Below are 26,145 nucleotides of genomic sequence, written 5' to 3'. Positions count from 1 at the left end.
GTGTTTCCTCATCTCATGAGCATCTGCTGCTGCACTCACCCCAGCATCTGGAGGATTAGGTGTTCATGCAGTCTGAAAGTGCACTGGGGGATCCAGAGTGTACCCCCTCCCCCCAGCCTTCACCGAGAACATAACACATTCCTTGTGCTGGGAGCTCTGCAGGCTGCAGAGGTGGCTGGCCAGGTGCTCCATTAACCTTTCTCATAGATCTTTAGCCCATATCACCACGGACAGTGGCTAAACAATACCTGTCTTGAGTACTTGTCTACCTGCAGGGGCATGCTGAAAGGCATTCAAAATACGGTTAGAATGTGTGCAGAAGACTTCTGCCTTTCCCATGGACAGTTCTTGCCCCAGAAGGGCAGCTTCAGTTGTTTTGATTGCCGTTGCTAAGAACATAGTAACATCCCTGTAAGGGTGTGCAGGCGCCAGGATGCTTGTTGGTGCTTCATAGCTACTTCCTGTAATTTTCATTGTTCGTGGATTATTGAAGTTTTACAAATAATAATTGTTCCAGTTGAGGATTGGAAACAGGTGTCTCTTGTGTGTTCCCGACAAACTCCAGAACTTATTGCACCGAGCTGAGTTACCACTCAGCAGGTTGTAGAAAGGAGGGGAGGAAATATTGTCACTTCTCGGAGCTCTGGGCCTTTTTCAAGCTGATGTTGGTCTGCCTTCGGAATTGTTACTACCTAAGCCTTTTGTGTGCCCTGACCATGGGATTTAAAACTCTGCAGGAGAAACGCGTTGGTTGAACAGTGCTCTGCCTGCATGTATGCCTGCAGACCGGAAGAGGGCACCAGATCTCATTCCAGATGGTTGGGAGTCGCCAAGGGGTTGCTGGGAATTGAACTCGGGACCTTTCTAAGAGCAGCTCCACTCTGAACTGCTAAGCCAGCCCTCCAGCCCTGGTTGGTTGGTTTTGAGACAGGGTTTTTCTGTGTATCCCCAGCTGTCCTGGAAGTTTCTACCTCCCAGGTGCTGAGATTAAAGGCTCGAGGCACCATTCCCAGCCTTTGTTTTATTTTGTTTTTACACAGGGACCTAACTAGGTAGCACAGCCTAGCCTTGAACTTGTGGTCCAGCTTTAGCCTCCCAGTGTTGGGACTATGGTATGGGCTACCACTTCCTGCTTGTATTGACCTCCCCCTCCCTCTTTTTTTGGTGGTGGGGGCAGGGACAGGGACTTACCTAGGCTGGCCTAAAACTGTATGTAGGCAGTGATGATCTTCTGATCTTCCTGTCTGTAAGGAGTCCAGGTGTACATTGACACACCTGGTCTTAAGTGGTGCTCCGGACTGACCCCAGGGCCTCATACATTCTAGGCAAGCACTCTCAGCTGCACTGCTTCCCTGGGCCTGTGTTGCTCTTAGTGTCATCTGCTCCCTCCCCCGGAACATACACAGTGAAAGAAACTTCCTGCATTGGCTTGGCTAGCACCTCAGGGGCAGCCAGAGCCTGTCATTAAAATCACTGTTGGGCGTAGAGGATCCAGGCCTGCAGCAGCAACTGTTGAGGCTGCTGGGTTCCAGATATAGGCTATGTTGCCAGGCCAGGCAAGCCCTGGGCCACAGGAAATGGGGACATACTCCAGGCAAGCCACTGCCTGGGTTGGACCATGGCCGGCTGGCACACTGGCCTCTGCGCACTTGTATCTGGGTGTTCCTGCCTCTGCCACTCCTGTTTTGTAACCAAGGGCAACCAGCTCCTTTTATGATCCTGGACAAGAGTGTTCCCAGTTGAACATACGGAAGTTGGCTGTGTAGACATTGTCAAACATTCTTCCTGCTGGGTAGAAGGAGAAAGTGGGGCCTCCTGGCAGGTCCAGCAATGTTCCCACACTCTGCTCATCGGCTCCCTGGAGGATCCTCCAGGTGTGCGTTTGGAGAGTTGCCAACCAGGGCTGACTGAGGGCTTAACAGTCCCAGAGTTGCCTCTGGGTAGTTTATGTGTGAAGGCTTTGCGGCAGCAGTGTTTTGTCCCTCCAGAGCCTGATCCTGGTTCCCCAGATGAAAGAGGCCCCGGATGTCCTCGCTTGTCAGATTCTGGAACTAGAGTGTACTATTCCTTCTACTGGGAGTCGGATTTGAGGTTGAAATGCCTGTCCCTAAAACCATCTCAGAGAAAGCTGTCCCAGTTCTGGGCTGGCTTAGGCCCCTACCACCAGAATGTGGTCATCTTACTTGCCAGCCCTGGCCATAGCATTCTCAGGGTCCACCAGATTTTCTCCGATAGGCACATCTGAGGAGAGCTGGGGTTGGGCCAACATCCCTTCTGAAGATTCATTACCTAGCCGCTAGGCCTCTGCACAGCATACCTGGGGGATGCTTAGCATGCGTGTTTCCTAGATGCAAGCCCTGTGGGACATCCCTGCTTTGCTTTTCTTCTCTTTGTCAGAGCTAACAGAGGTGTCTTTCCCAAGGGATGTCATTTCTGTTTTAGAACACGCACGTACACACACACACACACACACACACACACACACACACACACACACACACACTATTGAGAAACCACAGGTGTGCCATATATGTTTCCATTCTCAGCCTCAGATGTCAAAGCATTTGAAGCCATCTTAGTGAATGCAAGGGCAAGGTGGTAGCAGGGCTGGAGCATATTCAGTGAGGAAAAGAAAGCTAGTGCCTAGAGCAGCAATGTGTGAGTGGTCAATGCTGAGTGGTTTGGATTGAAATAGGCCAGAGAAAGCAAAGCTCCAGGGCCTTTGTCCAATCTTCAGTCCATGCCAGGCTGTGCACCCAGCCCCCTCCATAGGCACGTGTTGTCTCCTCCCCAGGGCCTCTGGCCATCTCAGAATGGTGCCCTCCAAGAACCACAAGAGATTATAAGCCTCCCATTGAAGAGGCTTTCTGCAAAGAGGAACCGGCTGTAATTGAAAAGCTCCTTGATTCTAAAGAAACAGGCCTGGGACATAAAAGCCTTCATTCTCTCCTTAGCCAGTGTCAGGCATGTTCAGTTCCCCCGTGCAAGTAAGCACCATGGCCCTGGAGCTTTTAATCTGTGGGTCCAGAGAGCATGGAAGGACAAAGGCCCACCACAGTACATTTGGGCTTTTTGATCCACGCAAGATTTCTTTTTTTTTCTGTTTTTTAGAGTCTCAGTAGATGCCTGAGGGGAAGACCTGACTCTCCTTCCTCTACCTGAGTTCTGGGCTCAGTCCTCCTGCCGTCCCTGCTTTGTGTGGTGCTGGGGATTGAACCTTCTGATGCTAGACAAGCACTCTACCAACTGAACTATATCCTCACCTAGTGCTCTACCGCCCAACTACGTTCAAGGCCCTAGTTTTGTTTTAAATTGGGCACGGTGGCTCATACATTTAATCCCAGCACTTGGAAGGCAGAGGCAGATGGATCTCTTGAGTTCAAGACCAGTCTGGTCTACATAGAGAATTCCAGGACATCTAGAGCTACATAATAGACCCTGTCTCCTGCTACCCCCCACCCCCATCCCCAGGAAAAAAATTGAGACAGGGTCTTGCTAAGTTGTCCAGGGAATTTTTAAATTCTGAGTAGTGGGCTGGAGAGATGGCTCAGAAGTTAAGAGCATTGCCTGCTCTTCCAAAGGTCCTGAGTTCAATTCCCAGCAACCACATGGTAGCTCACAACTATCTGAAATGAGGCCTGGTGCCCTCTTCTGGACTGAAGAAAAAATACTGTATACATAATAAGCAAATAAATAAATTTAAAAAAAAATAAATAAATTCTGAGTAGTTCAGGCAGGCTTTGAACTTGGGGTCTTCCTGTCTCCTGGAGAGTTGGGATTACATCAGATCCAGCTCCCTGGTGTATTTCCTACTCCCCACCCCTGCTGTCTGCTTTTCTCTTGGGCCCAGATGGGACACTACAGTCTAATAAGCTGCCTGGAGCAGGCTCTTGTCCATCCGTCTGTCTGCAGGGCCTTTGTCAGGCTCCAGGTGCTGAACCACGTACTCATACAGCTGGGAGGGAAGAGGCCGCTGTTGGGAAAGGAGTTAGGAAGCAGGAAGAGGCACAGGGATTGTGCTTAAAACTGAATTCAACATTCTGCTCCGCCGTGTACAAAAAGCCAAAGGATGCCTAGGAGAGCCCTGGAATTTGGACTTCTGAGATGGGTGAAGCTGGTCCATCACACTCTGACCAGACGGTATGTAGGCACTTGGTGTTATTTCCCAGTTAGTACTGGTTCCACGAAGATTATCGCTGCCAGAGACAGTCAGGGTTCCACCACATGTCGGGGTCCCATCCCAACGAGGCCCTGGAACAACCTCATTTAATTTCTTTCCTCTTTTTCTAGCTTTGACTCCTAGAGTATTTATAGAAAGTCAAAGGGACTGCCAGGGTATTCTCTAGGAGCCTCGCCAGTGCCTCAGCTGCCTGTGGTACCCGTGTTGCCCGGGGCCACTCCACCAGTAGCACTGACACTCTGGAAAAGCTGGAAACCAGTCTCCGGCTGTTCTGCAGTCTGGCTATTTCAGTGTGGTGCTGGGCTGTGGCCTCCACCCCACTCACACTGCTGGGAGAGCATGCCCACTGCTCCTCAACCTTTTTCCCATGGGGGAGGAGGGCATGAGGAATTTCCCCTAATCTCCCTTGAGGTGAGTGAGGTCCCTGGGGGTCTGAAGTCTGGCCAAATCCTATAGCAGCTGCTGTAAGGGTTGCCAAAGACCCAGATCATTTCCTTAATGAAACGCAGCCTCTGTGGCTCAGGAAGTAAGAGTGGGAGTGGAAGGTAGGTGCTCAGGAAACATGAAATCAGGATTTCTCCTAAGTCCTACCTTGACCTTGGACAGCCCCAAATATAACGGGATGAACAAGATGGAAGTTCTCTCTCCCACCCTTGCGGCCTCAGTTTCCCCAGTTAGAACAACTAGTGAGACCCAGAGATAGTCAAGATCTGCTCCGATGTTCTGTGACTTGGTCAGGATCTTGCATCTATCTGGAAGGCTCTGGCACAGGTCTGCACCTATACAGTCAGTCTCTGCCCCTGGCTTCGGCAAGAGGGGTGTATTCGCCAGCAGCAGCTAGAGTTGGTGGGCAGGCCCAAGAGCCCATCCTGTTGTCAGCTTGCTAGACGACCTTGGGCAGGTTTCTTAAGGGGCTCTCGGAGGTCACTCTAACTAGGGTTTGTTCTTGGTCCTCTTGCTGTCTTCCCTCCACTCCTAGCCTAAGGTGGGGTAGAGAAGAACCTAAGGAGACGCAGGGAGTCACTGACTAGTGGGTCTCTCTCTCCTCCTGCCCCAGCGTCTCCCGTGGAAGAGTGTCGTTCCCCCCACAACTCTTCAATCGCCCTGAAGTTGTCCGTCAGAGCCCCCAGCACTGCCGCTGTCTGGCTGTGCAGTCCTGGGCTTGTCCCTACGCCTCTCTGGGCCCTAGTTTCCCTACCTGTTAGACAGGGGGACGCAGCAGGGGTGGCCTCCCTGCCGCTCCCGCGCCTGGGGCTCAGGCTCCGCAGTGACGGGGGGGAGCGGCGCCGGGAAGGAGAGATCGGCGGTCACGTGACGTCCCCCTCCCCGAACTGCGGCGGCGGCGGTGGCGAGCGTGTCCCGGCAGAGCTGCAGCAGCAGCTGAGGGCACCGGAGTGCCGAGCCCAGGACGCCCCGGCCCAGGCCCCCGGTGAGTGCCGGCTCGGTGTAGGAGATCCGGGCGGGGAGGGGCGCGGCCAGGCTAGATGGCGGCGTGGCTGGGCGGGCGAGGGGGGGACCCCCGCGGGCATCAGCCATGACGCGGGCAGACTCGGGTTCCACCCTTAGGTTTCGTGAGTCCTAGGCTCCGTCACCCTTGTCACCCTCCGGAGGGAACGGGGGAGAAGTGGGCGCACTGGGGAGAGGCCAGCCCGGCATCCCCAAGGGGAGGTATTCTGTTCCTCTGACCAGGGAAGTGGGGAATCCTCTGCCATCGCCCTGGGCCTTGAAGTCCTTGCATCTCCAGATACATAATTCATCCCTGCTCGTCCCTGCCCACCACCGAGCGGGGCACTGGCGTCACGAAGTCCTTGTTGCCACCCCTGGTTGGGTTGGCTCTGAGGGTTGGTGGTTGAATCCACTAGCAGTCACCACTGTGCCCTGCAGGCCCTTTGGGAGCCCTGTGATGTGACAGCTTCCCGAAGAAACCTTGGGTCCTCCCCCCTCTGTGTGTGTGTCTGTCTGACCAACCCCTTTATCCTTCCCTGTCCAATGCTTGACCTTGTGGTGGCTGTCACAGCATAGGCCTGAGGTGGGGTTAGGAAGCACGTCCCACCCCTTCCTCACATGGTATATTGGCATTTGTGTCTGTCCTTCAGTCCCTTCCCTGCCAAAGTCAGAGGGCCAGACACCTATTGGCCTTCAGGAGAGATGGGGAGAGAATCCTGCCAGGTATGAAGCAGGAGCAAAGCCAAGAGGAAGTGGGGGTGAGATTGCACGCTTTCCTGTCCAAGGGAGCTAACTGCATGTGTGCAACCCCACCAATCCAGGGCCGCCTAGAGATGGTTGGGGGAGAAGTTGCTCAGAATAGCTCTGATGGGTGTCTAGGTGAGCTCGGAACTGCTAGGGAAGCAGGACCAGGTTGTGTTCAGACCCTGCCCCATGGGGTTCCCTTTGGGACCTCAGCCTGACTCCAGAGTCCCCTGGCAATGGAAAGACCTGGGCAATGAGTGGGTATGCCTCTCGGCCTTGCACAGGATTCCTGGGTGATGATTAACCTGCAGTGTGAATACCTGCCCTGTCCACCTTTTCTGGGTACAGCAGCCTTTCATGGCAGGATGAGGTCTCCGTGGCGCAGGTGGGGAAACAGGCCTGGCCAGGCTGAGCAGACTGTGGTTACCTGGTGCCCCCTGAGTTACCTGGTGCTAGGGCTGCAATCAGATTTTTTTATTTAATCTTTGGGAGATAGGGTCTCACTATGAAACCCTGGATGGCCTGGAACTTGGTATGATAGACCAGGTTGGTCTTGAACAGAGATCTCTCTGATCCTGCCTCCTGGGTGCTAGGAGTAAAAGTGTACACCAACACACCTGGCTACAGCCAGAATTCTGGTGGAGATTCGGCCACGTGGAGGGCTCACCATGGGCTGTGGCCCTTTGCTACCTGTGTGGAGGGGAGGGGAGGTGCCTCTGGATGGAGCTGGGTGAGATGGTGAGGTCTAGAATCTGTACTGGCAGTGATGCCCTTCCCATGGCTATGATGTTGCCCACCAGGCTTTGGCCAGCTCATTACTTCATTTGAGAAAAGCCCCCCATTTCTCCCCAAGATAATTGCCTAGCATGGCCTCAGGAGCCTCTTGCTGCTCTAGACATTCCCCATTACAGGTCACACACAGCAGGGTCCTTTCTCTGGGGAGCAGCGAGCCTCCTCTTTGCCTTGAAGTTCTCTTCTCCTTGGACTTGAAGGCACACAAACCCCCAGCCCCACCCCAGGGTCTGCACAGGTAGGGAGTAAAGGAGGCCTGAGAGCCGCCTTCTGCTCCTGTCCCTACCCCGCTGTCGTGTTTCAGAACACAGAGACCTTCAAGGACTCCTGAGGCCGGTCAGTCTTCCATGCCGCCTGTCTGTCTTCAAGGCCTTTGTTCCCGCTGTCAGACTACTGAGTAGCCACATCTGCTGGGCAAACAACCCCACGCCCTGCACAGCCAGACCCAAATACAAACACAGCTTGACTCACAGATACCCAGAGACCCAGACCCAGGAACACACAGACACCCTCTACCCTGGGCGACCCCACCCACAAGAGACGCGCCACCCCAACAGATGCCACCTCTGTGACTAAGGGGAGGCTTAAAGCATTCATCTTGGGGCCTTTTCTACCTCAGTGGCCTCCGTGTGCTGCCAGGATGCATGAACCTGCAGAGACAAACACGTGGAGGCCCCGTGCCCTTAAAAGTGATCCTGGCAGACATGCTCAGGCGCCCACATGGATACACGCTTGCACGTGTGCCTGGCATCAGCTTCCTGTGCGTGGGATGTAACTGCCTTGTCACCCTTGGAGGGTGGCAGTGCCCCTCTGAACATCCCCCTCCCCAACCAACCCTTACCTTAGTCCCCCTTTGCGCTCCCTCTGAACCCAGCTAGGGATGGAAGGACAGCCTTTGAAACTGCGCCATGTTTGCCCCTCCATCACCTGCCCCTGTTCTCACCCTGCACTTACCCAAAGGACTGTTTGAGAGTCTCTCCCCTTGCCTGGCCTTGAGGGTGCCAATCCGATCCGCAGGTCTCTCCTGAGACCACACCGGACCCAGCACAGGCTTGGAACAGCCACAGCCCCTGCTTCCCTTTCTTCTGCTGCCTTATCAGGTGCCTGTCCAAGTTCTGTTTTCTGCTTTGAACAGCCCGCCGCCCCCGAGGAGGGCTAGGGGGCCAGCTGGTATGAATGCATGAGATCCTTGGATACCTCTGCTCCACCTTTTTCCAAGTCAGAGCAAATGCTAGGCTGAGGAGCCCTGGCAACCTGGCCGAGCTTCTTAGAGGTTGGCCTCGCTGAGAAGCTACTACTGAAAGGTGTTTGTGTAGGCCGAGGTGAAGCCTCCTGGGTGGGCGGATGGCGGGCTAGGGACAATGAGGGGCTGTGGGTTCCATCACGCTCATTTGGGCCCCAACCCCAGACCTCTGAGAGTGCTGATCCTTGGCCCAAGCTTGGCCCTTCCTTTAGCTAGAGGTGCAGCCAGGCAAATCATTTCCCCTCTCTGGACTCGACTCAGGTTCTGGGGAGCAGCTTGGTCCATCTGGGTAGTGAGTTGGGTCAGAGGTGTGAAGAGGCAGCCCGCTTGCCAATGAGCAAGGGAAATTTGGCTTAGCTGGGCAGTGTGATCGTGAGAGGTCCCAGCCTGGGGACTTTCTATGGGCCAGAAGCTCTAGGTCTAGCGTAGGCTAGCATGGACTTTGAATTTCAGAGGAACCCATCCTGGGATCAGGCCAAGGCAGAGGGGGCCCCCCGAGGGCAGGAGCCGCGGTTGTAGTGTCCCTTTGCAGCGCCATGTTCCTTGCCTTCGTGACAGACTCTATTTTTAGGGCTGAAGACTGACGTTTGGCAAGCAGGTGATTCAGAAAAGAGGCAAGGAGAGGAATCTGAAAGGTGCTGGAAGGGAGGCACCCCAAAACAGAGAGGATCCCACTGGGGTCCTTTTACACTGGAAAACAAGACCTCCAGTCTGCCTACTGTGTCCCAGCACAGGGTAGAGGCCCTGCCACCCGCTTGGCAAATGCTCGGTGAGCATCTAGTACACATACAGGGGCCGGGAGGACTGGGGACAGAGGTGAGCTGGGAGCGGCAGTTACTGTGGGTTGTGTACCGTGCTGTGCTTGTTGCCTGCAAAGAGATGAGGTTCAGAGTGCCTTGACTGCTCTACCAGCATGAGGTCACGCTCCTGTCAGGGTAAGCAGACCCGAGTCTGTGTTTCTGACTCTGGACCAGTCGCATGGTTTGGGGGCATTTCCCTCCGTCTTCCTGAGGCTCTGTTTCTTTATCTGTAAAGCAGGGACTGTGGATTGTTTTGTTTTTTAAGTATTAAAAAGATTAACATAGGTGGTAGTGTACAGTTTTAATACCAGCGCTTGGGAAACCAAGGCAGGCAGACAGATCTCTGGGAGTTCAAAGCCAGCATGGTCTACATAACAAGGCCAGCCAGAATTGTGTGGACAGACCATATCCAAAAACAAAACCCCAATAAAATAAATAAAGACGCTGGATAGGAGTCATCAAGAATCTAAATCCAATTGGAGCTGGCTCAGTAGTGAACCCACTGGGAGGGCAAAGTCAGGAGGAACTTGAGTTCAAGGCCAGCCTGGGCTACATATGGAGATTCTATCTAAACCAAAGAATGCTGGACCTGGTGGCCCAGACCTGGAATCCCAGCTATCTGGAGCTTGGGTGGGAGGGAAGAGTGAAAATTCAAGACCTGTCTGGAGTAGAGAGTGAGTTATGGGGCAGCCTGGGCAGCTCAGTGAAACCCTGTCTCCAGATAGAAAGCTCAGAGGTAGAGCGCTTGCCTGGCACATGCAGGGTCAGGCTCGAGGCTGGTGAGGGTCGTCTGCGAGCAAAGAATTCAAGGCGGAGCTCTGCTGTGTGACTTTGGACAAGTCATCTACTTTTTGAAACTCGGAGTTCTCCCCAACGCAGGAGTGTTGAGCACCTGTCTGCTTTCCTCTTGCGGGCGCAGAGAGGATGTCGGCACAATCCCTGGGAACCGCTTTGGATAAATAGGGCTGGGCTCAGAGGCAAACACGCAAATGTACAGAGGAACAAACCCCAGGAAAGCCTGGAGAAAAATCTTTTTTTAAACACTTCGCAGTGTTTACTTTCCTCTCCTGCCTTCTCCTCACTTTCCTTTTTAAAGAGACATTTGTTTATTGGCTTATTTACATGTGTATGCGTGTAGGCATGACATAGCACACATGTGAAAATCAGAGGACACCTCACAGGAGTCAGTTCCCTCCACCCACCATGTGGGTCCCAGGAATCAAACTCAGGTTGTCAGACTTGGCAGCAAGCACCTTTACACATTGAGCCATCTCACCTTCCTTCCTTCCTTCCTTCCTTCCTTCCTTCCTTCCTTCCTTCCTTCCTCCCTCCCTCCCTCCCTCCCTCCCTCCCTCCCTCCCTCCCTTCTTCCCTTCCCTTCCCTTTCCTTTTCTTGTTTTTATGATAAGTTCTCACGATGTGGCCCACACTGGCCTTGAACTCATAGTAATCCTCCTCTCTCAGTCTCCCAAGTGCAAGGGATTTCAGGCATGCATCACTATATCCAGCTCAAACTTTAAATTTTTTTTTTTTTTAAAAAAAATCCTTTCCTTCGGTGTTTGGAGTAATGGGATTTTTTTTTTCTCCCATGACATCACATTTTCAAGGCAATTGACACTTGGGCAATTTTTCCTCCTGAGGGGTCAGGGCCTGACACATGGTAGGTGTTAGTACTTGGTAGCCCTGATGTCAAGAGAATTCCGAGTTGCACGGTGAGGGGGTCGAAGGCAAGGCTGATGGTGTGACCAGCTAGGGCCAAGGTTGGGGACTTTGGATGGGGTGAAGAAGTGAGCTGCTTTATTAATGGCTTGTCTGTCAGCCTGAGGTCTCTGCATTGCCCCAAAGTCACTAAGGAGCCTACTGGGCATTCTGCATACAGCCCCTGGATACATGGCCAGACTCAGTAGCCAGGGAAGAGGAAACAGCCTGATGCAGGCTCTGTCCTCTGCTGGCTGTGCTGGGTTAGTACCACCCAATGCCTTCCTCCCTGGACCTCATCTTCCTCGAGTGCAGACAAAAGCACGCGATGCGATCTTCCGTCTCTGGAGCAGGTGAAGGGGGTTCACGACAGCAGCCCTGCCGAGAACAGTGTAGCTGAGAGTGTACAGAAGGCACGCACCTTGTCCCTCTGCCTCTGCTTTGTTAGCGGGGGACAGTGAAGTAGGTTCTGAGTCTGCTGTTAGGTCTGTGGCCTGGGAGAAGCCTGTGACAGCCACAGAGCTCCAGGAGCTAATGATGACTGGGTTGTTTGAGCCCCAGGGGTATTTCTCGCTTAGGGAGTCAAGGTGTTTCTGTAACTGCCTGTTCCTCAGGCGCCCTTGGGAATTTGGAGCTGGAGCTGTTGGCAAGGTGAACAAAGGATGGCAGGTGCAGATCAGACACCCAAGCCACCTCCTCAAGTCCATAGGAGCCACGTACTTGCAGAGGAAAAGCAGAGGCTGGACTGTGAGGTTCAGCCCTCTACCCCCGAGATCTGACTTGAATCTCGAAGGGATTAATTCCCCTGCCCAAGGTCCCCTCCTTGATTCAGGACTCCAGACACAAGTGGAGGTCCTTAGTAGAGGGTGACCTTAGTGTCCCCTGACTGACCGCTTAGGACCAGAGCTTGATGGGGAGCATCTGATTTCTTCATTCTCCAAGAGGGCCAAATCCTGACCTCAGGGTGTGCTAGGATGTGGCTGGGTCAGTGATTGGCAAGTCTTTGTTTCCTGACACCCTTTCTCTGACCTTGAAGATCAGCAGAGAGGCCGCCTGCCCTCTGGTCAACTGCTGCAGGCCCTTGTGCCAGTCTTGGTGGCAGGCTAAGGACGTTGCAGGGCTACATTTAGGTCTGAGCAGACTTTGGCCTTGCCTGTTCATACCTACCTCCCACCTTGTAGTCTGTCCCTCTGAGCTCTAAGTACCCCTGGGAACAAAGCTTGGCCCTTAGGGCTGAGACCATGCCCATCCCTACCACCAGGCTTACAACTGGAAGGTGTAGGTAGCTGTCCCTAAAGACAGAGAAGCCTGGGACTTGCTCCCCGTTGCCCCAAATGTAGACAGTCCTTCCCAGCAGGGTGGGAACTGTATGGCGGCCTTTGGGATTCTAGGAGGATACGCTGAATGTAAGCGGAGCAGCAGAACCCTGGAGGGGCGTTAATGGAGCAGTTACTGTCTGCTGAGTTCCATGCTGACGCTTTCCATGGACCCATCCCATTGACTTCTCAGCCATTGTTATTATCAGCTCTAAGGGGCTCGGACATGTTAAGCAGCCTCCAGAGGTCACTCAGTGGGCTGAGATTTTAATTAGGGCCGTATAATAAGCACCGTGATATACAGGGGAAGATAGGAGGGACAGGGTGCTGCTGAAAAGGGAGGACTGTCCCCCAGCAGCCCTAGGAAGTTTGCTCAGGCCATGGGGACGAGGCTGCCACCAGGACAGGGGCTTTCCCTACAGTTCTGTCCCTCAGCCTGCCAGTGCCAACATGGAGAAAGTCGATGTCTCATGACAGGGAGGAAGGAGGGCCTCGCTGGCCACCCAAGGACCTTTCCCGATTCTTGCCCTGTCCCCATGTGGGCCCCTCAGAACCAACCCCGTGCTAGTAGAGTGGTATCGCAGAGCCCTAGAACACAGTGCCTCGGGTGGAAAGGAGTGGACCCAGAAACAGGGTCATGTGCATTCCCACCAAGGCCCCTCTCCCTGAACCTTAGTTTCGTCATGAGACGGAATAGCAGCTGCCACAGAAGTCATGGTGCCCCCCAGGGCACAGGGAAGCCACCCAGATGTGACTCAGTCCTACTAAGGCCATCATCTGTGAAACGAGGGGTCTAGACCCATCACGGGCTTTCCTGCAATTTTTAGGCTGAGGACGGTTTGGGTTCCAGGCTAGAGGCTCCTACAGACAAAGGGGCCAGGATAGCCAGAGAGCACCCCTCACTCTCTTGCCCCAGAGTTAGTCTGTGGGGAGGTGGGACTAGGGGCTTCAGAGCTAGGTCTTGCAGGTTGAGAGGAGGGTCTCAGAGTCTGAACTACACTCTGCCCCTGCCCAAGAGGTGTCTTTGCCCACCATGCCCAGGAGGCTGGACTACCTTGGCAAACAGAGTGAGAAGGGCCCTTGGACAGTCCTTTTTGTAGACAGAGAAAGGGGCCCAGAGGCAGATGGAACCTTTCCCAAGTTACTCTGTGAGCCAGTGTGGAGCTTGGCTCAGGGTCTGGGTCTCCTGGACAGTTCATAGCCATACCAGGACTGTTCATTAACCATGTTAATCACCCATCTCCGTTTTGCTTACTTGGCCTTTTGTTTTTGAAGGGTCTCAAAACCTGCCTAGAGTGGTCTGGTCTCACGTACATGGCAATTCTCCTGTCTCAGTCTCTCAAGTGCTGAGGTTTCATGCACTAGCCACACATTTCTGTTTTGGCGGTTGGCCTAGAATTTGTAATCCTCCTGCCTCAGCTCCCCAAGGGCTGGGATGACAGGCATACATACCATACCCGACTGTGAGACCTTATTTATTGGTGCTTCCTGGGTTAGGGCTGAGAACTTTTGAGTTCTAAAGGCAACCCCGTGAGATAAGTACCGTTACTGCCTTTGCCACCACCTGTTAAAAATCCCAGGCTTTGAAAGTTTATGAAAAGACCCAAAGTCACCAGTCAGGAATAGTGGAGCAGGGGGGTTCGAACACAGGCCTGGCTCATTCCAAACTCAAGCCAGCACATGTGTGTCATGATAGGGATAAAACTGACTTTCTTCCTGTCCGTCACTGGCCTGGGACACCATTTACTCATTCCTTGAATACACCTAGCAAGTGCTTAGCATGACCAGGCTGAGAGCCAGGGACTGGGTAGTGAGGTGCAAGATCCAGACATCCGTCCACTCTGTCTCATTTGTTATGGCTGCCTCTCTCCTGTCCCCAGCTAGCCACAGACTGGCTTTTGCACCCTCTTGAGTGCCCATGGTGTACCTGACCTCCTCTTGCGAGAAATGGGACAGGACCCAGCGGGTGCACCTGCTACCATGGGTATAAATAACCACCCTGTGCAAGCCTTTTGTGAGCATCAGGCAGCGCCTCTGCTACCGCTCAGCATCCATCTCCAGTCATGGGAGCTGGGCCCCTGTTCTGAGTGGCTCTTGTTTCTATGCCCCTACCCACACAGTGAACCCTGCCCCGCCCTGTGTCCAGGCTTTGCTCCCAGGCTCTGTGGCTCTGCTTATAGAACTCTGTCTGGAAGGTGGGGCTTGTATCTGTTGAGCACCTACTGTGTGTCTTGCAAGGTTAAAGCTTGGACAAATGGAGAAGACCGTGTTCCTTAGGAAGGGTGTGGAGCTCCAGCCGCATCCACTCCAGCCTGTGAAACCCAGAGCAGAATAGTGTTTTCTTTCAGAAGCCATAGTGACCGTCTCAGGGAGTGTTTCCAGCCGTTTCCACCCCTACTCTTGGGCAGGCCCTTCAGCCCCCAGGAGCCTGCGTTTCCTAACCTGTAGAATGGGCACAACCATCCGACCTAACTTGCAGGATGGCGGGATATGTGCTTGGCACAAAGCCTTGGTGGTGGCTAGATGCTGCTTTTCTGGGCATGAATGATGGGGACTGGGGTCTTGAGGAGAACCCGGGGAGCTGCCGCAGCCTCAGTTTTCCCATCAGTTACGGCAGATGCGCAATTCTGGTATTATCTAGCTCCTGGGGCTGTTGTGGAGATCACAGAGGCCTCAGGGTGCGTAGGTGCAACTCAGCAATCCTCTCAGAGGAACGAAAGGCAGAAGGAACACGGTAGGTGGCAAAGCAGGTGCCACCATTGTGGCATGCAGGTGTGCCATTGTGGCCTGGAGAGGCACAGCCTAGAGGGAAGGGAGAGGACAGACTGTGGGGCCGCCTCCGCAGCAGGGGAGGAGGGAGAAGGTGTATCACAGCGGGGCCTGGAACACTTTCTCTGAGGGCACATTGTCTCCACTCTTCCAGAGAGTCCTGGGGGGGCTGGGGCTGGGGCGCTGTCCCTGGTCCTGGAGTACTGCCTGCTCTAGCATGCAGTTCCACAGATAGCCAGATGAGGGCGCCAGGGACCGCCTCTGACTCCCGAGCTACATTCGGAGACGCTTCAGAAGTGCAGCCTTCATTTCCAGATTTCACACGCCTAGATAATAAGCCTACCTGCTCATCTCATTTCAGAAGTCACTGACATGTCACCATAAGGGAGCCAAACAGTGCTCCACTTGTCTGGGTGAATGCCTTGGCATGACCACACTCCAAGAGTCACAGAAGTAACCAAACCCTTGGTATTTATGACAGAGACACTTTTCCATTTAACAGTGGAAAATCTTACTGCTGCACCTGACCTTCAGCTCTGGCTGGCTCCAGTAATTGAACCTCAGAAAATTTCATTATGGATTAAAGTCACATCAAAAAGATACTCACGGGGTTGGAGCTGTAGAAGACCAATTGCCTGGCTTACTCAAGGTCATGGGTTCTATCCAGTCCCCGCACCGCAAAGGAAAAAAAAAAAAGCACAGATCAATACTGGTGTATGAAGCACTTAGGGGCTAGGCTGACTTACCAGACAGTACCCACATGCAAGGCAGGCCGTGTGTGTGTGTGTGTGTGTGTGTGTGTGCGTGCGTGTGCGTGCGTGCGTGCAGGAGTCTGCCTTGAGTGGGACTGTCCCTGAAATAGCTCTTTGGGCTGCCATTCTCTGAATTGCTGTGGTGACTGTCGGTAATTGCTAAATTAAAAACCACCTTCCTGTATTTCCCTAATGCTTCTCAGGGGCGGAGTTGTCCTCATTGAGAACCACAGCCAAGGTGGGAGCTTCGTGGGAGCTCACTGGGTCCTTGACTGGCCAACTGTGTGGACGGGAGTGACAGATGAGCCAGCAGAGGCCAGAATAGGAAGGGGCTTGTCCTGGGAAATAGCAAGTGACTCACAGACCTGGGAGCTAGATCCAGGTCTCCCGACCCAGGGAATAGGGCTCAGCCAGCCTGCTGCTCTGGTAGGTGCTGTGGGCACCTGCCTGAGTTTTAACCAGCTGCCCTGAAAATGGGCAGGGAAGGCCACACACACACTTAGCAGAGACAGTAAAACAGGGAGGCTAAAGCCACAGTACAGTGGCTTTGACCTTCCCTCTGCGCTCTCCTCGGGGATACCATGCTTGGTTGCATACATCCCTGTCTCACAAAAGGCCATTCTCTTTCTCTCAAGTTTTCCCAGCAGTTTTCTGGGTACCATGTAAGATGCATGTGTGTACATGTCTTACGCACACTGTGTATGTAAGACAATCGTAGTTAGAAGGTACGATCTCTGTGTACAGATCCATGATCTTTTCCATCTTCCGGGTGTACAAACCTAGCCACAGTCAGTAGGTGAGCACACTGAGATTTGTGACTCAGGAGAGTAAACTTCGTCTGACCTTTGCACGTGTGTGTGCATGTGAACTGACATGCACATGTCATGGGGGCTGACTTTCGTGGGAGCAGGTCTACACGTATTGTCTAGGCGCAAGTTAGACATCTGTCTGTGTACTCTGTATAAGTTCAAGTGCCCGTGTACCTTGTGTACAGGGAGTCTTGTGTACAGATGTGTCCTCGGGCCCTCCAGGGAGCGTGTTATGTCAGTGCTCAGCACCAGAACCAGGACAGCAGAGGCATCACCGTAACTGCCTGGGGAGGGTGTGAGCTGAGCCACACCTCTTCCTTTCCCAGGGGATACCCCAACCCTGACACTTTAGAACTTAGATCACAGTTCCTGGGGCTGGATGGATGGAACTGGCCAGAAGGATGAGGGTGCTTCCATGGCTGGTGAAATTCTTTCTGGGCGAGTGGACTTTGCTACTGTTGGGCTTTTAGCCTGGTGAGAAAGAGATTGATTAACACATGAGCAAACCTGAGCCCTGGGAGGAACCAGATTCTAGCCAAGCCACTCAGGAGCTGCCAAGGCCAGGGCAGGGAGCCCAGGCCCGCCATGTCTCCTGCCCAGGAGGCCCTGAGCATATTCCTGAATGGGAATAGCTTAAGAGGGAAGGAAGTGGTTGGGGACCCTGGCAAGAGCCCATGAGTAGCATGTGGAGCCCAGCCTGGGATCTTCCCAGGGCTTGCCCATCGCTCTATCCTCCGGTTCCCTGCTGAGGGCTGGCTAAGGAGTGCTGCAGGCAGGTGGGCAGGACTCTCAGAGTTCAGCCTGGGGTGAGCTTGGGGAAGGAGCTGTTCTCCGCCCCCGCACCTTCCCTTTTTCATCACGTTTGACGTGTGTTCCATTAACTTGGGTACAGATTCAGGAGGCCCTAGAAGAGGAGGTTTCTTCCCAGAAGGAGGCTAACCCCAGAGGACACCCCAGTTTTCTTACTGAGACAGAATTTCATGCAGCTGAGGACGACCTTGATTTCCTGATGCTCCTGCATCCTTCTCTCTAGCACTGAGATTAGCAGTGTGAGCTACCACACGTGGTTCTAGTATTTGTTTGTTTATTGAGACAGGACCTCACTACACAGTGTTGGCTGGCCTGGAATTGGCCCTGTAGGCCAGGTTGGCCTAGAACTCACAGAGATTCCCGGGCTTCTGCCTCGTGAGTCCTGGGATTAAAGGCGTGCGCACCACGAGTGGACCTGACGCCTGGTTTCATTTAGTGCAGGAGGGTTAAGCCAGGGCTTCATGCATGCTAGGGCGAGCTCTCTGCCAACTGAGCACTACCCCCACCCTGTAGCTTCCTTTTCTAGTCCCCAGGGGACTCCTACAGGTGCAGCCATCATTCCCCAGTGCCAACCTGCAAGCACCACCCCCTGCCACAGTGGTCTGTGGCGGTCGGTATGGCTCCCTTGTCGTGGTGTCTCTCTGTGTGTCTGTCTCGGAATCTGTCCTGTGTGCTGTATACTCAAACACAGATTTGCCTCATTCTTCAACACTATTTTTAAACTTTGTTTTTTTGTTTTTGTTTTTGTTTTTTTGAGACAGGGTTTTGCTGTGGCTATTGAGTCTGTCCTGGAACTAGCTCTTGTAGACCAGGCTGGCCTCGAACTCACGGAAATCCACCTGCCTCTGCCTCCCAGTACTGGGATTAAAGGCGTGCGCCACCACTGTCCAGTTAAACTTTTGTTTTTATTTTATGTGTATGAGTATTTTGCCTGTATGTATGCAGGTACATATGCACATATGTATGCATGTGTAACATATGCAGCCTGGTACCTGAGACCAGAGGAGGGCTTTGTGTCCCCTGGAACTGGAGTTGCAGATGGTTGTGAACCATGTGGATGCTGGGAACAGAATCAAGGTCCTAAGCAGCCAGTGCTCTAACCACTGAGCAGTTTCTCCAGCAGCACCCAGACCCACCCACCTCCTTTTTGAGACACATGGAAGTGTGCGCTGCCATGCCTGGGTCTATTTTTATCTATCTATCTATCTATCTATCTATCTATCTATCTATCTATCTATCAAGACAGGATCTCATTATATAGTGCTGGCTGTCTTAGAACTGTCTGTGTAGGCCAGGCTGGCCTTGAACTCACCGAGATCCACCTCCCTCTGCCTCCCAAGTGTAAGTGCTGGGTTTACAGGCTTGCGCCACCACACTGAGCCCGTTCTTTCTCATAGTTGTGTGGCCCTGCGTCTCCACCTGGGTGGCCAGTTAGTTAGTCTACTATTACTAGTCGTTGCTATCCTTGTAGATTGAGGCAAACTCATCTCAGTCAGCTGTCTCCAAATCACGCTGCAGTGAAGGTTTGATTTACCACACACACTGTGCCAGGCAGGGTCCCCAGTGCTTTATGACTGGCAGTTAAATTAATGTGCAGTCAAACCTTTTGAATAATTAGCACCTTCATTACCAGCCCCACTTTGCGGATGAAAAAACTGAGGCACAGAAAGGTTAAGTGTGACCTTGCCCTAGGTCACACAGCTGACAGACAAGAATGCTCGGTTGAAACCCTAGGAGACCTCACAGGATGCAGGCCTCCCCATCCCTTGTCCTTGGCCATTCATCTTCAGTCCCCATGCTGCGGCATAAAGAGTGAATTCTTGCGGACTAAGAGGATACATTAAATGGCTGCCAGCCTGAGGGGCCAGGGGCTGGCCGTGGAGTGCCCTCCGCGTCTGTGGGCTGAGAGAACATGACCTCACTGACCGTCCCACCCCCATCTCTTGCCAACCAGGCAGCTGCAGTTGGGCGAAGCTCAGAGATAGATCCCACACTGGGCTCTTTGTCCTTGGTGGGAACCCTTCAGCCCCCACAGCCTATCTTAAGGGCCTTCTGTCCCAGCCTCAGGGGGACCTCTCTGGGGCCAGGCCCAGCTGGGAAACTTGGCATGTTGGCAGCTCCTTGGCCACCCTGCCAACTGGGCATTCAGAACCCACTCAGAAACTGGCCCCTTCAGTCAGCCTACAGAGGCTGGAGCCCAGGCTGCAGGGTAAAAGCAATCCGGAAAGGACCGGAGTCCTGTGCGAGTCAAGGGCTAGGCAGCCCCCAACACACAACGACTGCCCAGGCTGGATCCAGGTTCCCCTCGCTCCATCCAGCTTCTCCCTGGAAACCCCTGCTTCTCCACAGAAAGTGATGGAGGCAGGTGTGAGGGGGAGATTCCTTCTCTTCTCAGTGGATGACTCTGGCACTCCCAGACTCAGCCCTCCCGACCATCCAGCCCTACCTGACCGCCTCCTACAGAGCGCGCTGTTCACACACTGCCCTGCAGAGGAGGTCTCTCTTCAGCAGAGTCTCGTCAACCCCCAACCCCACTCTGAGCACCCTGCCAAGAGGGAGCCAGGCCCTCCTCCAAAGCTGAAAACCAAGAGCTCTGTGATCTCAAACCAGCCTTGAAGCCTTCAGGCCACTCCTCAGGGCCCCTCCACTCATCTGAGCTCAGAGCAAAGGGGCAGCGTGGAGTGGGGTGGGTGGAGCCGGGCTGAGGCAGCTGGCTCAGTAACTGCTGTGAGCCCTGCCCAGCCCAGCCCTGCCCAGCCCTGTCTGGGTGAAGCAAACTGGAGTCTAGACCCTTGCCAGTCATAACTGTCATTTTCCAAGAGATGAAGGAGGCAGCCTCGCCCTAGCAGTTACAAAAGCCCTTCTGGGGATCCTTGCCACCTGGCCTTGTCCCTTTGATGGGCCCTTAGTCCTCTCCTCAATAGCTGCCGTCCCTAAACTTCCCCCAAGCAGGGGCTCCAGGGGCCTCCCTGGACAGGGGTGAGGGAGCATTGCAGGGGTGGGACAGTGTGTCCCCTGTCAGCTGGTATCCCGAGGAGTGTCAGGGCAGTGCCCTAGGCTGGCCGGGTGTAGAGGAGAGAACGTCTGTATCTGCTGAGGGACTGTATGAGGGGACTTTAGGATTCAGCCCTGTTTGTCTCCAAAGGTAAATGCTTGAGGGGTCCTTGGCTAGCCGTATTTCCAAACCTCCCCTCTCTTTGCTGAGGGATCATTCTGAAATTCCCGCGGGGGCTTCAGCTAGGACAACAGGAGGGTTCCTCACTCTCTAACCTGCAGAAAGGGCCACAGGGCATCAGCCTCGAGGCTTATGGGCTGTGCACCATCTGTCTCCGCATTAACCCAGCTTCTCATCGCCCTGGAGGCCAGGTTGACCCAACTCTGCTAGTGGGACACCCTCCGCGTCTCTTCCCGGGGAGGATTGGAGGTGGCTGTGTGGATGGGGCCGTGTGGGGGTGGCGCTCTTGGAAAGCCCCGCAGCCTGGAGCGAACAAGCGGTCCTTTCTGCGCTGGGGCCTCAGCTGGCGAGCGGCCGGGGCGCACTCAGTCTGGGCTGGGGCGGCGTTGCCAAGGTGACCCCGCGCTGGGCAAGCTACTGGCGGTGGCCAGGACACCATGAGCGGCCGGAAGCGCAGCTTCACCTTCGGCGCCTATGGAGGGTAGGTGTGAGTGCAAGGCCAAGTGCTGTGCGGGTCTTGCTTGGGTGCGGTGGCCCCGTGGTGGGGAGGAGTGCGGAGGCTGAGGCGAACTTCCATCCAAGTCGTGAGTGGGATGAGTGAGCTCCCGCGTGCTCTGTTGGGTATTCACATGCACGTGTGGGGGTGAGAGTAAGTGCCAATTGCAGTATCTATGAACATGAGTGTGAGGGTGTGGAAGATGTCTGGACGTGTGTGTGTGTGTGTGTGTGTGTGTGTGTTCCAACTGGGTGGACTCAGGGCTAGGTCTACGTGGTAGGGTAGACAGTTTCAGAAGGCCCTACAGGGACGTCCACTTTGTCTCTGCCGTCTCTCTACTGAGGCTTTGAAAGTTGGTCCCTAGGAGCCATCAAAAGCCCCTGCCCCAACTTTGACCACCGCACCTTTCAGAAGCCAACCACCCTATATGCTTCCAACTTGACCTGGAGGCTAGGGCTGGGAGCAGGGTAGTAGATAGTCCATCTTAGGGTGACTCACCTCCTTGACCCTAAGCACCCACCTGAGGGATGCTGAGGGATGGGATTGTTGCCAGTAGCAGAGATTTGGCAAGCCAGAGGGTGCTGGTTACACAGACTGAGCCCAGTGGTCTTTCCCGGGCCAGCCAAGGAACTGTGTGCCCTTTGCCAGCCTGGATTCATCGCTGTCAGAGGGACTCAGCTCAGGTTTAGTATGATGCTTTGGGGTACAGTCAGAGCCCCATGAGCTAGCTGGGTGTAGGCAAGGTCCTGTCAGAGGGGCTTTCTTCCTGGCTGCTTGGCCTTGGAGGGACCTCCTGCAGAGGGACAGGGTGGGCAGACAGACAAGCGCCTTTTTGGGGTGAGGCCCTGGATGTCAAGCAAAGCTAGGAGCCTGGGCTGGGTGGGGTTTCCTGTTCATGACATCCAGGGGCAGCCCAGAAGGTGAGGACAAGTTCTGCTTTGTGACCTTGGGTGAGCCTTGGCCTCCTCAGTCTCCCTTTCTCCCAAGCAGGGTCTACTTTGCTCCCTAGCTCAGCACCCCAACCTCAGCCACAGCAACCCAGCCTTCCGTCCCTTCTGCTCCCTGCTCGCCTCGGGCAGGAGGCCAGAGTTATTTGTTTTCCCAGCAGCTGCCCAGTCCTGTGGAACCCCACTAGAAAGGGTGGAGCCCCGGTGCTTCCACACCCCAAGGTGCCCTCTCAGAGACTGTGGGGTGAGAAGCTGGGGAAGGCCCTGTCCACCCGCTCTCCTTCAGGCAGGGCCTACAGTTTGGGGAGTATCCATGCGCTCAGGCAAGAACATGTGTTGGGGTGAGGGGAGGATTGTCCAGGTCCCCAGGGGATTCCTGGTTGAACATGAGCTAGGACAGGTGGTGGGACTTGGAGGGGTCATGGGATTCTGCCATAAGCCACAGACACCTAACACACCCCGGCCTGTCCACACTCCTGTACCCCGCTCTAGTACACCCCGGCCTGTCCACACTCCTGTACCCCGCTCTAGCACACCCCGGCCTGTCCACACTCCTGTACCCCACTCTAGCAACCCCGGCCTGTCCACACCCCTGTGCCCTGCTCTAGCACACGCCCTGTCCACACTCCTGTACCCCACTCTAGCACACTCTCCTGTCCACACTCCTGTACCCTGCTCTAGCACACCCCATCCTGTCCACACTCCTATACCCCGCTCTAGCACACTCTCCTGTCCACACTCCTGTACCCCGCTCTAGCACACCCCCATGCACACTCCTGTACCCCGCTCTAGCACACCCCCATGCACACTCCTGTACCCCGCTTTAGCACACCCCCGTGCACACTCCTGTACCCCGCTCTACTTGACTCAGAACTACTTCTGACTCCACTCTTGCCAACACTTGTATTCCCTGCTTCCCTGGTCCCCAGACCCCAGTCCTGCTTCTGGCCTCTACTTGCAAACCCAGCCCTCCTACCTAGATGTCTAAACTGACCTTAATTAAGGCCTGGTCACCCAGGAGATTTTGAGGACATCAGATACCTTTAGCAGCAGTACTTCCTCAGGCCACCAGGGGGCAGGATGGAGGGGAAAGGATCTGGTGTGCCCTGCAGGGTCACCATGGATGTCCCCTCATGGGCTGCCCGCTTGCTGTGTTTCAGGGTGGACAGTTCCTTCTCCCCTCATCTGAGTGTGTGGTGAGTACCGGAGACTCTCAAGAGCATCTGGCTGCCTTGGCTGCTCCCTGGGGGCACCCCCAATCCATTCCTACCCTCTATAATCAGACCCATCGGTCCCTCTAGGAAGGGCGTGGGAGATCTTTCCCACCAGAACCCATATATTCTCTTCCCACGATTCTTTGTGAAGGTCAGCCTCAGGGTCATGCTGGCTGGGTGATCACCAGTGCTTTACCACCTCTCTGAACCTCAGTTTTCTCATCTGGGAACTGGGGGGAGAGATGCCTATTTAGTTTGAGGTTGGGGAAGTCAGACGTGCAAACCGGGGCTGGTCTATGAGAGGGCCTCCTCCAAATCTTTCCTTGTTTTCCCGTTCTCCAGTCCTTGCCCCGCTGTGGCTTCCAGCTGGGCAGGTGGTGGCTTGCCTTCTCACAGACCCCCAAACTCTAGACCCATTCATATCCAACCCCAGAGCTGTCTCCTGTGTCTGAGGCCTCTCTCTCTCTCTGGAGGAGGTGGCATCTGCAGCTTCCCCAACACCAAGAGGTGCCAGGCAGTGGGCGGAGGTGCAGAGTCACCTCGGGATTCTCACAGCCCTGGACACCTGATGCCCCACAGGCGGGTGCCTCCTGGCTTCCCTGGCACTGATATCACATGGCCCTGCCAGCTGGTCCTGCAGTTGCCTCACCTCCAGAGGGAGGCCCCCCAGTGGCTCCAGCCCCCGTTCTAGGTTCCTGCCCCTGCTGGGAGCTTTCTGGGGTCCGCATGTCCCATGGTGATCCAGTTGCTATGAGGTTTCTAATCAGTCCCCATGGGCCCAGGACCCTGGGAAGCAGTCAGGAGGCACACGGCATCCAGGCTGAGCTCCAGAGGTTCTTTCTCACTTCCTTTGTTGCTAGCTGTGCAGTTGGGGCCAGTGGCTCTCCCTCTCTGAGCTCTACTCCTGATACCATGCTGAGCCAGGTTGGTGTGTTATGCTCAGAGCAGGGGTAGCATTGGGAGAGGAACAGAGGTGAGGCAGATCACCTTGCTAGGCTTCAATCACCAATAACTGCCTTTTGTCAGGTACCCGCTGTGAGTGTTAGGCACTTAGTGAGTCATCCCGACCACACCTCTGACTGGGGACTATTCCCTAATTTTGTGTGGATGAGACAGAGAGAGGGCAAATGACTTGCCCAAGGTCATACAGAGTTGGGGTTTGAACTTTGACCTGATGCAGAACCCTGATGGGAACCTGATGGGAGCCAGCAGCTGCCTCCAGGCAAATCTATCTGTCTCTAGCTCTGAGGAGAGATCTCCAGACCTCAGAGAGATTCTAATGGGGACAGGCACACAACGAGGCTGTCACAGACGAGCATTCTGAACCAAGACTTAGAGTCAGGGTCCCGTGGCTGAGAATAACTGACCTGCTGTCTTGTCTGGCTTTCACCCTCTCTGACAGGTAAGGATCTTGAAACTTCAGGATGCACCAGTTACCCACAATTCCTTGCCCCGTCCCATCATTGCTTGAACCGCTGTCCAAGGTGCTAAGTCTGGGCGTGCCCCACCCCACCCTGCCCCCGCCACCACCAACCCTGCCCTAGCCTAGTGAGCAAGCAGGCTTCTCCACAAGTCATGATCTGATACCTGTGGCCTGCCTCTGCCTTCCTCTCTGGCCGTTTATTTCTCACACGGCCTGGTCAACAGGGACACCTGATTAGAGTCACCGTGAGGTTTTGCTCGTGTCTCCCCTGCCATCCCCACATGCTTCCTCCAGCCACCTTCCTCAGCAGCCGGGCGGCGGGGGAGGGAACTCGTTTCTGATCCCACATCACGCCTTCCTCTCCCCAGAACGCTCTCCTGTTTATCTCACACACATCACTGATTGTTCCCCGGTTAGCAGAAAGAGCATAGACTGGGAAGGCTGACAGGTGTGGGTGGCATCCGCCTCTGCTGTGTTCTAGACGGGGACCTCAGGCAGGTCAGTCCCCTCTCGGAGCACCGCTTGATGCGCAACACGTGTGTGCTGAGTTGGAAGTTTCTACAAGGCAACTTCTGTGGCACTGAATGCGTCCATGTGACTCTCCAGTGTGAGGCTGGCTCTGTGCTCAGCCAAGCGGGGTGTGCTGAAATTTCTCAAGGGCTTGACTTCACATCCCCGTGTGAGTCCCAGATCAGCAGGGCTCTGTCTCCTGCAGGGCTACCGCACCCAGCCAAGTGCCTGGGTGGATATCGTGGAATGGAGCTCTGCTTCTGCTTCTGCAGCCCTAAGGACCCAGCTACCTGGTGTAGGTGCTGGGCATTTGAGGTGGGTCCAGGCAAGGACAGGAGGGAGTATGAAGGCAATTGGTTGACCTGCTCACAGCAGGGGCTTCTGGGAAGACCTGTGGGAAAAGCAGTTGATTTGCTGTTAATACTGGGAGCCTTGGAGGCAGAGCAGAGCTCAACAGACAGGGTGGTGAGCATTCTGATAGCCTCAGTCAGTCATGACGTCAGGCCTGAGAGTAGACCCATTTCACAGGCCACAATTTAGCCAGAGGATGGCAAATATGCAGCTGGTTGGGGCTGGATTTGAATCTGGCTCCCTCTTTTGCTGGAGAGGGGATCTTGGGTGGGCATGAAAGCTACGGAGATGAGAGTCTTGCTGTGGGAAGGATGGAGAGAGGCAAGAGGCCCGCAAATACCCCCCAATGGAATCAGTGCTGAGTGTCCTATAGGGAGGGGTTACCTGCCACAAAGATGTGTCCCCTCAACAGTGTGGCCAGGTCCTGTGCTGGGGGTTTCACTTGGAGTTTTTTATTCCAGAGTACACTTCCATTCCCATTTTACAGATGAGGAAACAGACTCAGAGTGCAAGGGACCGACCCAGGGCAGGAAGTCAGGGACAGTTCCAACAGTCTTCCAGCTGCAGCAGCTGAGAGGTGGGCTGAGGTGGCGGCCCCTGTCCTCAGGTGGCTCCTCTCAGCCATCAGACAGTCAGAGCTCTTGGGGCCTGGCATTGCTGCAGGAGGCAG

General features: G+C 54.5%; 1 protein-coding gene across 1 annotated transcript in view; it reads left to right on the top strand.

Annotated features, from left to right (window-relative positions):
- The first annotated feature begins 5,511 nt into the window (after positions 1–5,511).
- Rap1gap (RAP1 GTPase activating protein) overlaps positions 5,512–26,145 on the top strand; it is a 62,395-nt gene continuing 41,761 nt past the window's right edge. Inside the window, exon 1 of the transcript XR_015738049.1 lies at positions 5,512–5,609. The gene's annotated coding sequence lies outside the window, so the exon portion shown is untranslated. The remainder of the gene's footprint in view (positions 5,610–26,145) is intronic.

This window comes from Myodes glareolus, chromosome 6 (genome assembly GCF_982192425.1).
Source record: "Myodes glareolus chromosome 6, mMyoGla1.1, whole genome shotgun sequence".
Taxonomy (NCBI): Eukaryota; Metazoa; Chordata; class Mammalia; order Rodentia; family Cricetidae; genus Myodes; species Myodes glareolus.
The sequence above is the reverse complement of the archived record's forward strand: the minus strand, read 5'-3'. Positions and strand labels throughout refer to the sequence as shown.